Below are 16,459 nucleotides of genomic sequence, written 5' to 3' on the forward strand. Positions count from 1 at the left end.
AGGCAGTGGAGGTTTGAGATGGGTGTTTCTCTTTTCCTAGAAGAGCTGACAACCACAGATGACAAGCTGCATAGGCCTGAAGTAACTGTTTTTATGGCACCAGTAAACCACCCCTTCCCCTTCCCCTGTCAACAGTAACAGTTCCACCGGGCTTAGTAACTAAGCCACATGAAGGTCAAAAACTGAACTTGGTTGTCGGAGGCTAGTTAAGACACACACCATTGGGAGCATATTAGATTAGATTAGATTCAACTTTATTGTCATTGTGCCAAGTACAGATACAAAGCCAATGAAATGCAGTTAGCATCTAACCAGAAATGCAAAGAATAGTGTTATTTACAAAATAACTGCGAATAAAAATTGCTGCAGCACACAAATATAAAAGTACTGAGACAGTACAATATGGGTGCAATACTGCTTAGCGCTGTGATGTGAGGTTCAGCAGGGTCACAGCCTCAGGGAAGAAGGTCTTCCTGTGCCTGGTGATGTGGGAGCGGAGGCTCCTGTAGCATCTACCGGATGGGAGGAGAGTAAAAAGTCCATGGTTGGGTGAGATGCATCCTTGATAATGCTTTTCCCCTACCCAGGCAGCGTTTACGGTAGATGTTCTCAATGGTGGGCAATTAAGAGCCGATAATCCACTGGGCAGTTTTCACCACACGCTGGAGTGCTTTGCGGTCTGATACGGGACAATTGCCATACCACACTGAGATGCAGTTGGTGAGTATGCTCTCAATGGTACAGCGGTAATAGTCTATAAATAGTATATATTTAGTATTAATCTTTTTTCTTTTCTTAAAAATTGTTATTCATTCATTAAAAATTTGACCCAAAAGATTACACCAAGGCCAAATACTTGATCCTCTTTAAGCATTTAGCTAAGTTACCCAAACCAGTTAAGACTAAGGAAGGAGATCTATAATTCAACTACAAAGGGTAAATTAAAGTGGACAGATTTCTTTTTCCTTCGTGCTATCAAGTAATGTGAGCACTATGCTACAAGTTCCAAAATTCAGACATTCTCTAAAGGGACCTTCAGAATATCAGTACAGAAACAGAAACTTACTATTGCAGAAGCAAATATTGAGGTTTGTGTGTATTTTTTTTAAAAAAGATCTCTTAAATACCAAATACAATAATAATTTTAAGTTCTTGTTTGGTTAAAATCAAAAATCAATTCAAATCTGGCTACCAGCTCTAAAAGGCTTTGACGGAAATGCCAACTCTCATTTTTCGCTATGCACTGAAGACTAAACCAGACATTACCCTGAACTACTCTGGCGTAAATGTAGAGGTTCTATTTTTAAACTGCGGACAATGTTTTTCTCTTATGTAATCATATTATAAGTGTTCAGGATAGTGTGGTAATTGCCAAGTTCCACAATGATCATCCATCAATAATCAATGTATATTTGATAGTTAATCATTTTATCTAGTATTTATCGTTTTATCTAGTGTCAATCTAATGCTAGATATCTAATTTGAAATCTGTGAGAAAATGACATCTGAATCATTGTTTAACCTACAAAAGGTTTTAAAAAACTAATTATTTAGAGATTATAGCATAAAGTAGGTCTTTCCAGCCCTGCAGGCCACATCATACCAGCAGCACCAACAATCCCATTTACCCTAACCTAATCCCAGGAGAGTTTACAATGACCAATTAACCTAGTTGATCTATCTTTGGACTGGAGAAGGAAACAAGAGCATCTGGGGAGGGGCGGGGCGGAATCCCACGCATTCCACAAATTGGACTCCTTACAGACGACTCCGGAATTCAACTCCAACCTCCGATGCCCTGAGCTGTATTTTACGATGTGCTAACCGCCACACTTCTGTGGTGCCATTTTGTATTACAAGCACCCACAATATGCAATTAAAGCAATGCTAATCAAAGAAAGCCATTTTGCCTGTCCTTAAGTTATGTAAATTGATAGATAATGCCATTAAATGCTGGAGTTAATGAGACTATTTTGTTTGGGCTACTAAGAAATTTAAAGTCATATCATAAATCTCCTTATACAAAACTTTACATTCATGGCTTAATGACTGAAGTATTTCACAATCAAGAACCGTTATAACAGATTAACCAAAAAAAAAACTCCCAATTTAAATATTGTGCAACTTGTTAAGAAAGAGAAAGCACACCAGACATTCTCTTCAAGTACCCTGGATCCAGGGTACTCAATGCTAGGTATCGTGTGGAGATTGTACATTCTCCGCATTACACCTGGATTTTATAGGTGCTCAATGTTCCTCCCATATCAGAAAAGAATTAGGGGAGAATTGATGCACATTAAACAGAGAATAAACTGAGGACTACAGTTAGATGAAATGGAACAGAAGAGATTGCTTTTGGCAGATGACTTGGGCCCATTTGCCCAATTGGTTTTCCTCGGTTGTAATAAGTAAACAAACAGGTCGGCCAACATCTCTGAGAGAAACAGTAAACATATCAAGTCAATGACATTTCATCAGAATGAGGAAATCTGCAGAAGAATAACGTGTTAAGCTGCAGAAAACGAGAGGGATGGTGAACATATGGGAAATATCTGTGACAGGGTAACCATATAACAATCACAACACGGAAACAAGCCATTCCGGCCCTCCTAGTCCGTGCCGAACTCTTAATCTCACCTAGTCCCACCTACCCGCACTCAGCCCATAACCCTCCACTCCTTTCCTGTCCATATACCTATCCAATTTTACCTTAAATGACACAACTGAACTGGCCTCTACTACTTCTACAGGAAGCTCAGTCCACACAGCTATCACTCTCTGAGTAAAGAAATACCCCCTCGTGTTTCCCTTAAACTTTTGCCCCCAACTCTCAAATCATGTCCTCTCGTTTGAATTTCCCCTACTCTCAATGGAAACAGCCTATTCACGTCAACTCTATCTATCCCTCTCAACATTTTAAATACCTCGATCAAATCCCCCCTCAACCTTCTACGCTCCAATGAATAGAGACCTAACTTGTTCAACCTTTCTCTGTAACTTAAGTGCTGAAACCCAGGTAACATCCTAGTAAATCGTCTCTGCACTCTCTCTAATTTATTGATATCTTTCCTATAATTCGGTGACCAGAACTGTACACAATATTCCAAATTTGGCCTTACCAATGCCTTGTACAATTTTAACATTACATCCCAACTTCTGTACTCAATGCTCTGATTTATAAAGGCCAGCGTTCCAAAAGCCTTCTTCACCACCCTATCTACATGAGACTCCACCTTCAGGGAACTATGCACTGTTATTCCTAGATCTCTCTGTTCCACTGCATTCCTCAATGCCCTACCATTTACCCTGTATGTTCTATTTGGATTATTCCTGCCAAAATGTAGAACCTCACATTTCTCAGCATTAAACTCCATCTGCCAACGTTCAGCCCATTCTTCTAACCGGCATAAATCTCCCTGCAAGCTTTGAAAACCCACCTCATTATCCACAACACCTCCTACCTTAGTATCATCAGCATACTTACTAATCCAATTTACCTCCAGATCATTTATGTATATTACAAACAACATTGGGCCCAGAACAGATCCCTGAGGCACCCCGCTAGTCACCGGCCTCCATCCCGATAAACAATTATCCACCACTACTCTCTGGCATCTCCCATCTAGCCACTGTTGAATCCATTTTATTACTCCAGCATTAATACCTAACGACTGAACCTTCTTAACTAACCTTCCATGTGGAACTTTGTCAAAGGCCTTGCTGAAGTCCATATAGACTACATCCACTGCCTTACCCTCGTCAACATTCCTCGTAACTACTTCAAAAAATTCAATAAGGTTTGTCAAACATGACCTTCCATGCACAAATCCATGCTGGCTACTCCTAATCAGATCCTGCCTATCCAGATAATTATAAATACTATCTCTAAGAATACTTTCCATTAATTTACCCACCACTGATGTCAAACTGACAGGTCTATAATTGCCAGGCTTACTTTTAGAACCCTTTTTAAACAATGGAACCACATGAGCAATACGCCAATCCTCCGGCACAATCCCCGTTTCTAATGACATCTGAAAGATCTCCGTCAGAGCTCCTGCTATCTCTACACAAACTTCCCTCAAGGTCCTGGGGAATATCCGGTCAGGACCCGGAGATTTATCCACTTTTAAATTTCTTAAAAGCGCCAGTACTTCCACCTCTTTAATTGTCATAGGTTCCATAACTTCCTTACTTGTTTCCCACACCTTACACCATTCAATATCCTTCTTCTTAGTGAATATCGAAGAGAAGAAATCGTTCAAAATCTCTCCCATCTCCCTCGGCTCCACACATAGCTGACCACCCTGATTCTCTAAGGGACCAATTTTATCCCTCACTATCCTCTTGCTTTTAATATAACTGTAGAAGCCTTTCGGATTTACTTCCACCTTATTTGCCAAACCAAACTCGTAACTTCTTTTAGCTTTTCTAATCTCTTTCTTAAGTTTCCTTTTACATTCTTTATATTCCTCGAGCAATTCCTTTACTCCATGCTGCCTATATCTATTGTAGACATCCCTCTTTTTTCGAACCAAGTTTCTAATATCCCTTGAAAACCATGGCGCTTTCAAACCTTTAACCTTTCCTTTCAACCGAACAGGAACATAAAGATTCTGTACCCTCATAATTTCACCCTTAAATGACCTCCATTTCTCTATTACATCCTTCCCATAAAACAACTTGACCCAATCCACTCTCTCTAAATCCCTGCGCATCTCCTCAAAGTTAGCCTTTCTCCAATCAAAAATCTCAACTCTAGGTCCAGTCCTGTCCTTCTCCATAATTATATTGAAGCTAATGCTATTGTGATCACTGGACCCGAAGTGCTCCCCAACACATACATCTGTCAGCTGACCTATCGCATTCCCTAACAGGAGATCCAACACTGCCCCATCTCTAGTCGGTACTTCTATGTATTGTTGCAAAAAACTATCCTGCACACATTTCACAAACTCTAAACCATCCAGCCCTTTTACAGAATGAGCTTCCCAATCTATGTGTGGAAAATTAAAATCTCCCACAATCACCACCTTGTGTTTACCACAAATATCTGCTATTTCCTTACACATTTGCTCTTCCAACTCACGCTCCCCATTAGGTGGCCTATAATACACTCCTATCAGTGTTACTACACCTTTCCCATTCCTCAATTCCACCCAAATAGCCTCCCTAGAGGAGCTCTGTAATCTATCCTTCCAAAGCACCGCCATAAGATTTTCTCGGACAAGCAATGCAACACCTCCTCCTCTGGCCCCTCCTACTCTATCACACCTGAAGCAACTAAATCCAGGAATATTTAGTTGCCAATCACACCCTTCCTGCAACCATGTTTCACTAATAGCTACAACATCATAATTCCAGGTATCAATCCACACTTTAAGCTCATCCACCTTTCTTACAATGCTCCTAGCATTAAAATAGATACATTTAAGATACTCTCCACCTCCTCCTCTCTTTTCATCCCTAGCAATGCATTCAAATTTATTATCCTTTTCTTTCTTCTCCCCTACAACTTCGGGCTGAGCGCATCCCTTCTCCATCACCTGCCTTTCCTCCCTCACACACTGTCTACTTACTTGCTCTACTGGTGAACTAACCTCCTCTCCCATAGTTTCCTCAAATTGATTTCTGCCCCCCCCATCTTACTAGTTTAAAGTCTGCCCTGTAGCCCTAGCAAACCTCCCCGCTAGGATATTGGTCCCCCCAGGATTCAAGTGTAACCCGTCCTTCTTGAACAGGTCACGCCTGCCCCAGAAGAGGTCCTAATGATCCAGAAACTTGAATCCCTGCCCCCTGCTCCAATCCCTCAACCACGCATTCATCCCCCACCTAATTCCATTCCTACTCTCACTGTCGCGTGGCACAGGCAGTAATCCCGAGATTACTACCTTTGCGGTCCTTCTTCTTAACTGCCTTCCTAACTCCCTATACTCTCGTTTCAGGACCTCTTCCCCTTTCCTACCTATGTCATTGGTACCTACATGTACCACGACCTCTGGCTCCTCACCCTCCCACTTCAGGATATCTTGGACGCGATCAGAAACGTCCCGGACCCTGGCACCAGGGAGGCAAACTACCATCCGGGACTCCCGATCACCTCCACAGAACCGCCTGTCTGAACCCCTGACTATCGAGTCCCCTATTACTATGGTCCTCTTTCTTCTATCCCTACCCTTCTGAGCTACAGGGCCGTCCTCTGTGCCGGAGGCCCGGCCACTGTCACTTCCTCCAGGTAGGCTGTCCCCCCCAACAGTACTCAAACATGAGTACTTATTGTCAAGGGGTACAGCCACTGGGGTACTCTCTAGTACCTGCCCCTTCCCCTTCCTGACCGTGACCCACCTATCTGCCTCCCGTGGCCCCGGAGTGACCACCTGCCTGTAACTCCTCTCTATCACCTCCTCACTCTCCCTGACCAGGCGAAGGTCATCGAGCTGCAGCTCCAGTTCCCTAACTCGGTCCCTCAGGAGCTGTAGTTCGACACACCTGGCGCAGATGTGGACGTCCGGGAGGCTCGGAGACTCCAGGACCTCCCACATCCGACACCGAGAACAACAAGTTGCCCTTACACTCATACTTCCCGAATAACTGAAAATAACAAGAACTAAAAGATAAGCCTACTGTGCCCTCTTCCGCCTAAGCCCTCTGAGCCCAAGCCCTACACTCTGCTCCCGGCTCACTCCGCTGCCCGCAAACGAAGCTGCCCGCTGCTTAAGGCTGCGTTCTTTTTATATCTTCCCTCCTTCCCAGGCCTCCTTCACGCGCCTGCGCAGTCCCGCCTCTCAGAACTCCGATCTGAGAAGCAATTTGAAAATGGCCGCCGCCACACTTCTTCTCAAAGCCTCGCTGTCCTCTTCCAAAAGAGAACTACCTCACTCCTTCTCTCCTTTTTATATATATTTTATATATATTTATTTATATATAGGGTAAGACACAAAATTATACTAACAGTCGCAGGGTTAGCTGGGAGAGGATGGTAAAGACTTGTTAACTGCAGATCTGTACGTGGTAACAAAGGATGGGAAAAGTTGCTGGATATCCAAAGAACCTTGGAAAAACACAATATATTGCACAGGATCTGTACAGAGAAAGGCAAGAGAAAAAACAAAGTCAGACATTAATGACATTATACCAGAACTGGCCAAATCTAATACAAAGCAGAAAACACAAGTATTCGGGTACATCACAAACAAGAGAGTATCTGCCGGTGCTGGAAATCCGAGCAACACACATAAAATGCTGGAGGAACTCAGCAGGCCGGGCATCATCTATGGAAAAAAGTACAGTCGACATTTCAGGCCAAAACCCTTGGGCAGACATTATTTGGGTACATTATTGATTTGATGCTCAAACTATAAGCTAATTTCAATATTTCAGCCCAGCAATCATAGCTTAAACATGAGAAATTGACAAGCTGCAGATCCAAGCCAGGTGTATGTATTCATATCATAAAAATCTCTCAAATCAAAACAGAACTAGTTTCTGGACTTTAATCCTACATAGAACTGAAACCCATAGCCACCTGACTCAAGGGCAAAGTGCTCCCAACTAAGGCAAGCTGACAAATTAATGATTTGAAACAGCTAAGTCATATACAGTAATATGCAGGTGCTGGCAAACTGCACGGTGTTCTCCCCGAGACCTGAACCAAATGAATAAATAGAAGTAATTCACAAAAAGATGTCCTGATGAAGGGTCTCGGCCCGAAACGTCGACTGTACTTCTTCCTATAGATGCTGCCTGGCCTGGTGCGTTCCACCAGCATTTTGTATGTGTTGTCCAAACATTTCAGTTCCTTTTGATGAACTGCAGTCCCAGGGAAGATCTCATCTGACAAACACAGCCAATCTGTGCCAGCACCTATGGTAAAGGGACTTGGGAACTGGTGTACCATCCTGTTCTGCCTTGCCTTACTTTCCTGTACACCTACAGCTTACTCTCTGTCATATTTGGATTTTGGTTTGGTTTTTCTGCTTTGGTCCTCACAATCACATTCAATTTATTTGTCAAAACATGAAAAGAATATAAAACTATGTCTTGGCTTCAACCTCCCATTCTCCATAGAATATTCATCAGGTTTCATATACAATTTTTAAAAATCAATTGCCGGCCAGCAGTTGTCATCAGTATAGCCGTTCAAAAGGAAATGCTGTCCTGCAGCCAAATGATTCTGACCATTTCTTTGACCAATTCGCTTTGGTTTCTGGAACCTAGCTTCTGTGCTTCCTGTTCCCACTGCCTTTTACCTTATTTGTACGTTGCAATGTTCACTTGTGCTTAATAGTCCCAAATTGAAGCTGGAGTTAGCAGCAAAAAAAAAAGCAAATCTAACATGGTGTGGACTAGTCTTCCTCATAGATTTACATACCGTGCCTCTGCCCACATGTTCTCGTGAGCAACAAGAGTTATGCCCAGAAACAGGAAACAATCTGGATACTTATGCCAACTTCAGAGTCAAAGAAGATCCCAACAGATTTCATACCGTAGCAACACTTGCCAAGACAAGCTCTACATTCCTCAGTTCCCTTTATAACCAAAAAATTCATCACTGGTGCAACTGATCCTCCATATCACTCTTGGGTGGTGTATTCCAAACAACAGCTACCAGTATCTAAATCAGCAGTTTTCAACCTGAGGTCCATGGACCCCTTGCTTAATAGCATTGGTCAATGTCATATAGCAGGTTGGAAACCGCTGATCTGGATGGAAAATTCTGGAAGACAATGGCCCATAGCTCTGGCCACTTATTCAAGGAAAATCATCTTGGCTTCCAGTCAATCAAGCTACCTAAGAGTTTTATACACTTCAATAAGATCATATTTCAGTCTTCTAATTTAGGCATGTATCAAGACTTAACCTGCCCTTGGCAATGAATTTGGTGAACCTGTACTGTATTCCCTTAATTGCAAGTAACTCCTCCCAAAGACTCAGACACTGGACTCTGCACAATATTGCACCAGTGGTCTCGCTAAGGTTTCAAAAAATGGAATAAGATACTTGTTTTCTTGTACTCAAATCTAATTGCAAAATAAAGCCAACAGACCCCTCTGCCTTCTAAAGTGTTTGATGTACCTACAATGATTCCCATTTCAATACACCCAAAACACCTATACTTTTCTAATTTATCATTTCAAAATAGTCCAGATTTATACTTTTTCCAGCTATAGTACATGACTTCACACTTTTCTCATGATATGCAAGCTGCCGTGACCTTGTTCATTTGCCGTGTACTGATTTGACCAATTTGCATACTTAGAGCTGCCCACTCTATCACTTAGCTCTGCATTGATTTAAAGTTCAATACACTCCGTCCTTTTACGAAGATCAATGAAACAGAGCACTGACCCCAGTAACATCCTAAAAGGTTAGTCTCCTAACTCTATAACAAGAACAAGCTCTTTTTAAAAAAAAGTGTTTCCTTGCAGCCAATCAATAAAAATTTTATTGCCTGGTGTCACAAGGAACCTCCTTTCAGATTTGCCATTATCTGTTCAGCTAGTCACTACCTAAACAAATTCAAAAGCTTTGACAAATATGATTTCCCTTTCATAAAGCCAGCCAACTCTTACTCATTTCATTACTATTTTCCACAAACATCCTGTTACTCCAACTTCCTAAAATTTGATCCCAGCGTTCTCCCTGGTGTTAATACAAGGCGAACTAGGAAAGTGTTCTTAATTTTCTCTCCCTCATTTCCTACAGTTCCCAAAGAGAAACAGCTTGTCTTATTCAGTTGCTGAATACCCAAAACATATTAGAAATTCAGAAAATTCGAAGTCAGTGAGGGAAGTTCAGCACATTCTCAGAAATAATTAAGCAGACAGACCAGGCTCAAGAACAGTTATCACCCAGTTGCCATCAAGCTCTTGAACTGGCATGGATAACCTCAACCACCACTACTCTGCACTGATTCTACAACCGACAGATGCACTTTCACGAGCTCTTTACAACCCATGTTCTCAATATTATATGCAGTTTGTCTTTTCATAACTTCTATTGTATTATTTTATTTCTTGTAAACACAAGAAAATGAATCTCAAGGTAGTATCTAGTAACACAAATACATACCTATTGGTAATAATTTTATTTTGAACTTTGAATGAAGTCTCATTCTCTTTTAAGCATTTCTAATCGGTCCAGAAATAAATTGAGACAAAATTAAATTTTGATGTTGTTTATGGTTCTTAAGTCACTGGCAACCCTTTATAAATCATCCTTTTGCCCCATGAGCCCTGTGAATCAGTTAGGTTTGCGTTGCAAGTTGTGTTGTTGCACTTCCAAACCAGCTAGAAAAGGACGGCATTTTTAATGTACCACGGTCTCTACCAAATCTGAAGCCAACCTTTTAAACGTTCAAACAACTGCTACAGGTTCACCAGTAAAATTCTGCGTAATGGCTGTGCAGAATGTTCACACAGAATTGACAACTGCATTTTCTGGCAGACAGACCTCTCCACCACAAACGAGTATGCCACCTTACTCTGGCCTTCTGCATTTCCCAACCGTCACCTTCTACAAGACTGAAACTCAATAGCAATATAGTAGGCCTCTGAATTAGAATAAAATGTACACATTTGCTAAACCAAAAAAATGAAGAGAACCTAGTTTGTTAGGTAGAGTAAGAAACAATTATCATCATGATTCCTCCCAAGAAAAAGACTGGATTTCGCCACAGTCAGGGAAGAACAAAGATTAAGCTTGGTAATCTCTGCTCATGCACAACAGGAGCGAGAAAATCTAGCTGGAAATAATAAAAATATTAGACAACACATTCTACACATGCTGGAAAGCCAGAGCAAAACACAAATTGCTGGATGAACTCAGGTCAGACAGCATCTATGGAAGGAAATAAACAGTCTGAGGCCTAATATTAGCTCAGTTTTAAAACTTTGGCTCTACTGTTAACTGCTTACAAATTGGCAGGGACCAAATTTAAGAACACTAATGCTGAGCCATCAACATTCCAAGGATTTAACATTTTATTCAAGTTAAAAGTAATGCTCTCATATAAACAAACCAACAACAAATATTGAATCTTGTCAAATATTAAATGTTTTGGGTTTTTTTAAACCACTAATTCAAGCTCCACCTTTCACTTATGGAACAGGAGTTAAACAACGTTTTGTTCCAAATCTCCAGGTTACCAATACACAAACAACCCTTGTGGCTCAACAAAAATCTGAAATTGGTTTACGTCAACATCAACAGCCTTTTAAAGTTTCCTCACAGAGGCTCAAACTAAGGAGAATGATGTTCTTCGATTATTTTCCAAGCAGGCACCATTGGGCAGTATCGTACAATATTCTATCCAGCATCCACTTAATCAAATACATCTCAGAACCAAGCAAAAACCTGCAACTCACTCAAGGCACAAAAAGACTAAATACAAAATCACACCACCTTGCAATAACACAGACAGAATTGATTTCAAAATTCAAAAGTTACATGTAAATTTTATTATCCAAGTACATGTATATCACCATATACAACCCTGAGATCCATTTTCTTTTAGGCATACTCAGCAAATCTACAGAATAATAACAGGATCAATGAAAGATCAACTAGAGTGCAGAAGACAACAAACTGTGCAAATGTACGTATAAATAAATAACAACAAATAATGAGAACATAGTATAATGAGATAAACAGTCTTTAAGGTGAGAACATCCGTTGTAAGAATATTTCAAAGATGGGGCAAGTGAGTGTAGTTATCCCCTTTCATTCAAGAGCCTGGCATTGAGGGGTGATAACTTCATGAACCGGGTGGTGCGAGTCCTGAGGCTCTTGTACCTTCTACCTAATGACAGCAGTGAGAAGAGAGCATTACCTGGGTGGTGGGGAATCTCTGATGATGGGTGTTGCTTTCCTATGACAACGTTTCATGTAGATGAGCTCAGTGATTGGGTAGGGCTTTACCCATGATGCACTGGGCCAAATCCACCATCTCTTGTAGGATTTTCAATTCAAAGGCAGTGGTGTTTCCACACCAGGCTTTGACGGAGCCAGTAATTCACTCTGCACTACAGATCTATAGAGGTCCATCAAAGTTTTAGCGGTCATGCCAAATTTCCAGACGCCTCAGAAAGTAGAGGCACTGCGTGCTTTCTTCACAATTGCGCTTACATCCGGAACAAGTCCTCTGAAATAGCAACATCCAGGAATTTAAAGTTGCTAACCCTCTCCACCTCAGATCCTCCGATGAGTACTGGCTCATGGACCTCTGGTTTCCCTCTCCTGAAGTCCACAATCAATTCATTCCTTAGTCTTGCTGACACTGAGCAAGAGATTGCTATTATGGCACCATTCAGTCTCACTCCTGTATGCCGATTCATCATCACTTTTGATAAGGCCCGCAACAGTGGTTTCATCAGCAAACTTGAATATGGCTTTGGAGCTGTGCTTAGCCACTATCATAGATGTAAAGCCACTAGAGCAGAGGGCCAAGCACACAGTCTGTGGTGCACCCGTGTTGAAGGAGACTATGGAGGAGATGTTGTTGCCAATCTAAGCTGACTGGGATCTGCGGGAACAGGAATTCAGGATCCAATTGCACAAGGAGGTATTAAAGCCAAGGTCTTGGAGCCTACTGATTCATTTTTAGGGGACAATGGCATTGAATGCTGAGCTGTAATCGATAAAGAACATCATGATGTCTGCATCTTTTCAAACTGATTGCTCCAAGAATCTATCCAACAATCTCTTTGCACATTCTCCCCCGCCCCCACCCCACTGTCAGGTCAGAAACAGCATAGCATTAAGACAAAACCTGTTAGGATGGGAAACAGCTTCTTCCCCCAGATAATTAAGACTGCTGAACTCCCTTCCACCATCCAGGTCTCATCGCATATGAAGCGCCAGTGGCGCTATGCTGTTTACTTTCTAATTTGTGTCATAAATGTACCGTCTTATTCGTTAATTTGCTAGTGATAACATTGCTTTGTTATCTAAACTGTGTTGTGCACCTTGGTTCAGAGGAATGTTGGTTCATTTAGTGGTATAGATGTGTACGGTTGAATGACGATAAACTGAAATTGAACTTGAAACTGTTTACTTGCCAATATTCAAAGCCAAGGAACAGTAATGATACACACAAAATGCTGGTGGAACACTGTAGGCCAGGCAGCATCTATAGGGAGAAGCACTGTCCAGATCCTTTGTCAGGATGAAGGGTCTCGGCCCGAAACGTTGACAGTGCTTCGCCTATAGATGCTGCCTGGCCTGCTGTGCTCCACCAGCATTTTGTGTGTGTTGTTTGAATTTCCAGCATCTGCAGATTTCCTCGTGAATAGTAATGATATTGGGTTTCCTTTTAGTGTTCAAATATTCATTCATTCAATAATCACTGTACAAGACTTAATGCTCCATTAAATACAAATCTCAAACTGGAATTGCAGTATGAAGATATTCCCACAAAACAACTGTGAGGCCTTAAGTGCAAAAGTTAACTAAACTGGTTAATGACGTTATGACGTTTAATGTGAATAAGTATGAGGTTATCCATTTTGGGAGTAAGAACAGGAAGGCAGATTATTATCTGAACGGTGTAAAGTTAGGTAAGGGAGAAATACAAAGAGATCTAGGAGTACTTGTTCATCAGTCACTGAAGGTGAATGAGCAAGTGCAGGAGGCAGTGAAGAAGGCTAATGAAATGTTGGTCTTTATTACAAAGGGAATTGAGTACAAAAGCAAGGAAATCCTCTTGCATTTGTACAGAGCCCTGGTGAGACCACACCTGGAGTATTGTGTACAGTTTTGGTCTCCAGGGTTAAGGAAGGACATCCTGGCTGTAGAGGAAGTGCAGCGTAGATTCACAAGGTTAATTCCTGGGATGTCAGGACTGTCTTACGCAGAGAGGTTAGAGAGACTGGGCTTGTACACGCTGGAATTAAGGAGATTGAGAGGGGATCTGATTGCAACATATAAGATTATTAAGGGATTGGACAAGATAGAGGCAGGAAATATGTTCCAGATGCTGGGAGAGTCCAGTACCAGAGGGAATGGTTTGAGAATAAGGGGTAGGTCATTTAGTACAGAGTTAAGGAAAAACTTCTTCTCCCAGAGAGTTGTGGGGGTCTGGAATGCACTGCCTCGGAAGGCAGTGGAGGCCAGTTCTCTAGATGCTTTCACGAAGGAGCAAGATAGATATCTTATGGATAGGGGAATCAAGGGATATGGGGACAAAGCAGGAACCGGGTATTGATAGTAGATGATCAGCCATGATCTCAGAATGGTGGTGCAGGCTCGAAGGGCCGAAAGGTCTACTTCTGCACCTATTGTCTACTGTCTATTGGTTGTAACTAAATTTGATGTCAAACCAAACGAGAACAGTGATTAGACTGTACACCAAAAGGTGTACTAATGAAACAATCCAATCTGAATAAAATTAAAGTATTAACAATTGAGTGTTGAAGAATGAATGACCCAGTTACAGCATTGCTTGGCCAGATGGATGTAAAAGAGCCAGTAAGTAGAGAAAACTAACACCTATCATCAATGAGGTCCCACTGGATCCAAGAATAACAAACCAAAGTATTTTTCAAATATTGGCAGATTAGGCTGCATTGCCTCAAGGCATTTCCACATTTTAAAAAAAATGGGATTTCTGCCTCTATTGGGCATTGTTCCAAAATCCTATTACTTTCTGTGTGAAAAGATCTTTCCTTCTCTCTCATCTTTCCACGTTATTTTTAATCTCTGTCATTGACCCTCAATCTATCACCCAACATCCTTGCTAAGTTTTAGACCCCTACCCAAACGGAAAAGGATTCTCCTTACTTTAATCTATTTCCTTCAAAACAGTTTACCCTCCCAGAAGCATACATACTTAGAAACCTCAGCACACCTCCAGTGCTATTAGATCTTTCCAATAATAGTACTCAATCTGCGCTATGTAAAAAAAAGCCAAAATGTCTTGACTCGAATTTGATGTTGTGACTAAAAAGCAATCCCAGAGGGTCTTTCAGCCACAGTAATGACCTTGACCTGCCACATTCAAGGAACTGTGAACATATACAGCAAGATCCCCCTCCACCCCCACATTTCTTAATATCCTCCCAAAAACTGCATTTTCCCATACCCTGTCCACAGCTCCCCCAACACATTGCCACATAATTCCCTGGATTAAACTCTTATTTGCCACACTTCTTCCTTCATTGCACTGCTTTCTTTTTCATTGCCGATAATGAAGCCAATGTACAGGCTTCACTGGTAAACATATCATGCAAGTCAAAAATCAGCAGTACATATTTTAGAAAGGGACCAACCACTGATGTGAGTCTTCCAGTCACACAAAAGAAAAACAACCACAGCCTTTCATTTCCCATCACTGAGCCAATTAGGCTTTACTTTTTTGGCCAGCCTGCTAGATGGCAGCTTGTCAAAAACCCTCACTAAAATCTATGTACACTGCACTAAAACCAGCAGTGTCACAGATCTGCTGTGTTAACTTCCCAGTCAATCGCAATACTCTATGTCGATTCCCCTTTTCAACTGTATTTTTATGAATACTTATAACCATTACTTTGAATCCTCAGAAATAGTTTGCCCACCATTGAAGTTAAACTAACTGGCGTACAGTTGATTTGGTTTATCTGTTCCTCCTTTATCAAACAATCTGATTTTCTGTCCTCCCAATACTCCAGCAACCTCCAGGAAAGAAAGAAAAATCTTAAAGCCTCCACATTCTCTTCCCGATTCAAAGTTCAAAGTACATTTATTATCAAAATATCCACGTACAACCTTGAGGTCTGTCTCATTACAGGCAGCCACAAAACAAAGAAACACAATAGAACCTACTGAAAACAAGAATGTCAACCACCCAATGTGCAGAGAAGCAAACAAATCATGCAAACAATAAAAGTTAGCAAATAACACTCAGTTTCCTTTAACAGCTGAGATACATTCATTTCTAATGGTGCTAGAGCCCTTCAACACTAATCTGTTTTGTATTCAGAATCAGAATTAATATCACTGGCATACGTCATGAAACTTGTAACTTCACGGCAGCAGAACAAGATAGTAACTATAGAGGAAAAAACCCGAGCTGCATTAAGTGCATATATGTCTATTAAAAAGTTAAAAGTGCAAAAATAACAGAAATAAAAGTAGTGAGGAACATGGGTTCAATTGAAATCAGATGACAGAGGGGAAGAAGCTCTTCCAGAATCGCCGAGTGTGCGCTTTCAGCCTTCTGCACCTCCTTCCTGGTGGTAACAGTGTGAAAAGGGCATGTTCTGGGTGATGGAGGTCCTTAATGACAGATGCCACCTTCCTTTCTTTTTCAATCTTTTTACTGAATTTTTCTAGACAAACACATAGTGGTTATAATAGTTCAAAGGGAGTGGGATTACATTGTTGGCAATTAATACATGTGAGTACAAACTATAGGCAACACCAATATAATTGACCTCCCACACACTTAATATAGACAAGATACAAGGAAATAAAAAGATGCCAC

The 16,459-nt window shown here is 41.3% G+C and overlaps 1 protein-coding gene across 2 annotated transcripts in view; it reads right to left on the minus strand.

Annotated features, from left to right (window-relative positions):
- Window positions 1-16,459, minus strand: part of cd2ap (CD2-associated protein) — a 200,761-nt gene that overhangs the window by 132,212 nt on the left and 52,090 nt on the right. The gene's annotated exons all lie outside the window — the stretch shown is intronic.

Source organism: Hemitrygon akajei, chromosome 9, assembly GCF_048418815.1.
Source record: "Hemitrygon akajei chromosome 9, sHemAka1.3, whole genome shotgun sequence".
NCBI lineage: Eukaryota > Metazoa > Chordata > Chondrichthyes > Myliobatiformes > Dasyatidae > Hemitrygon > Hemitrygon akajei.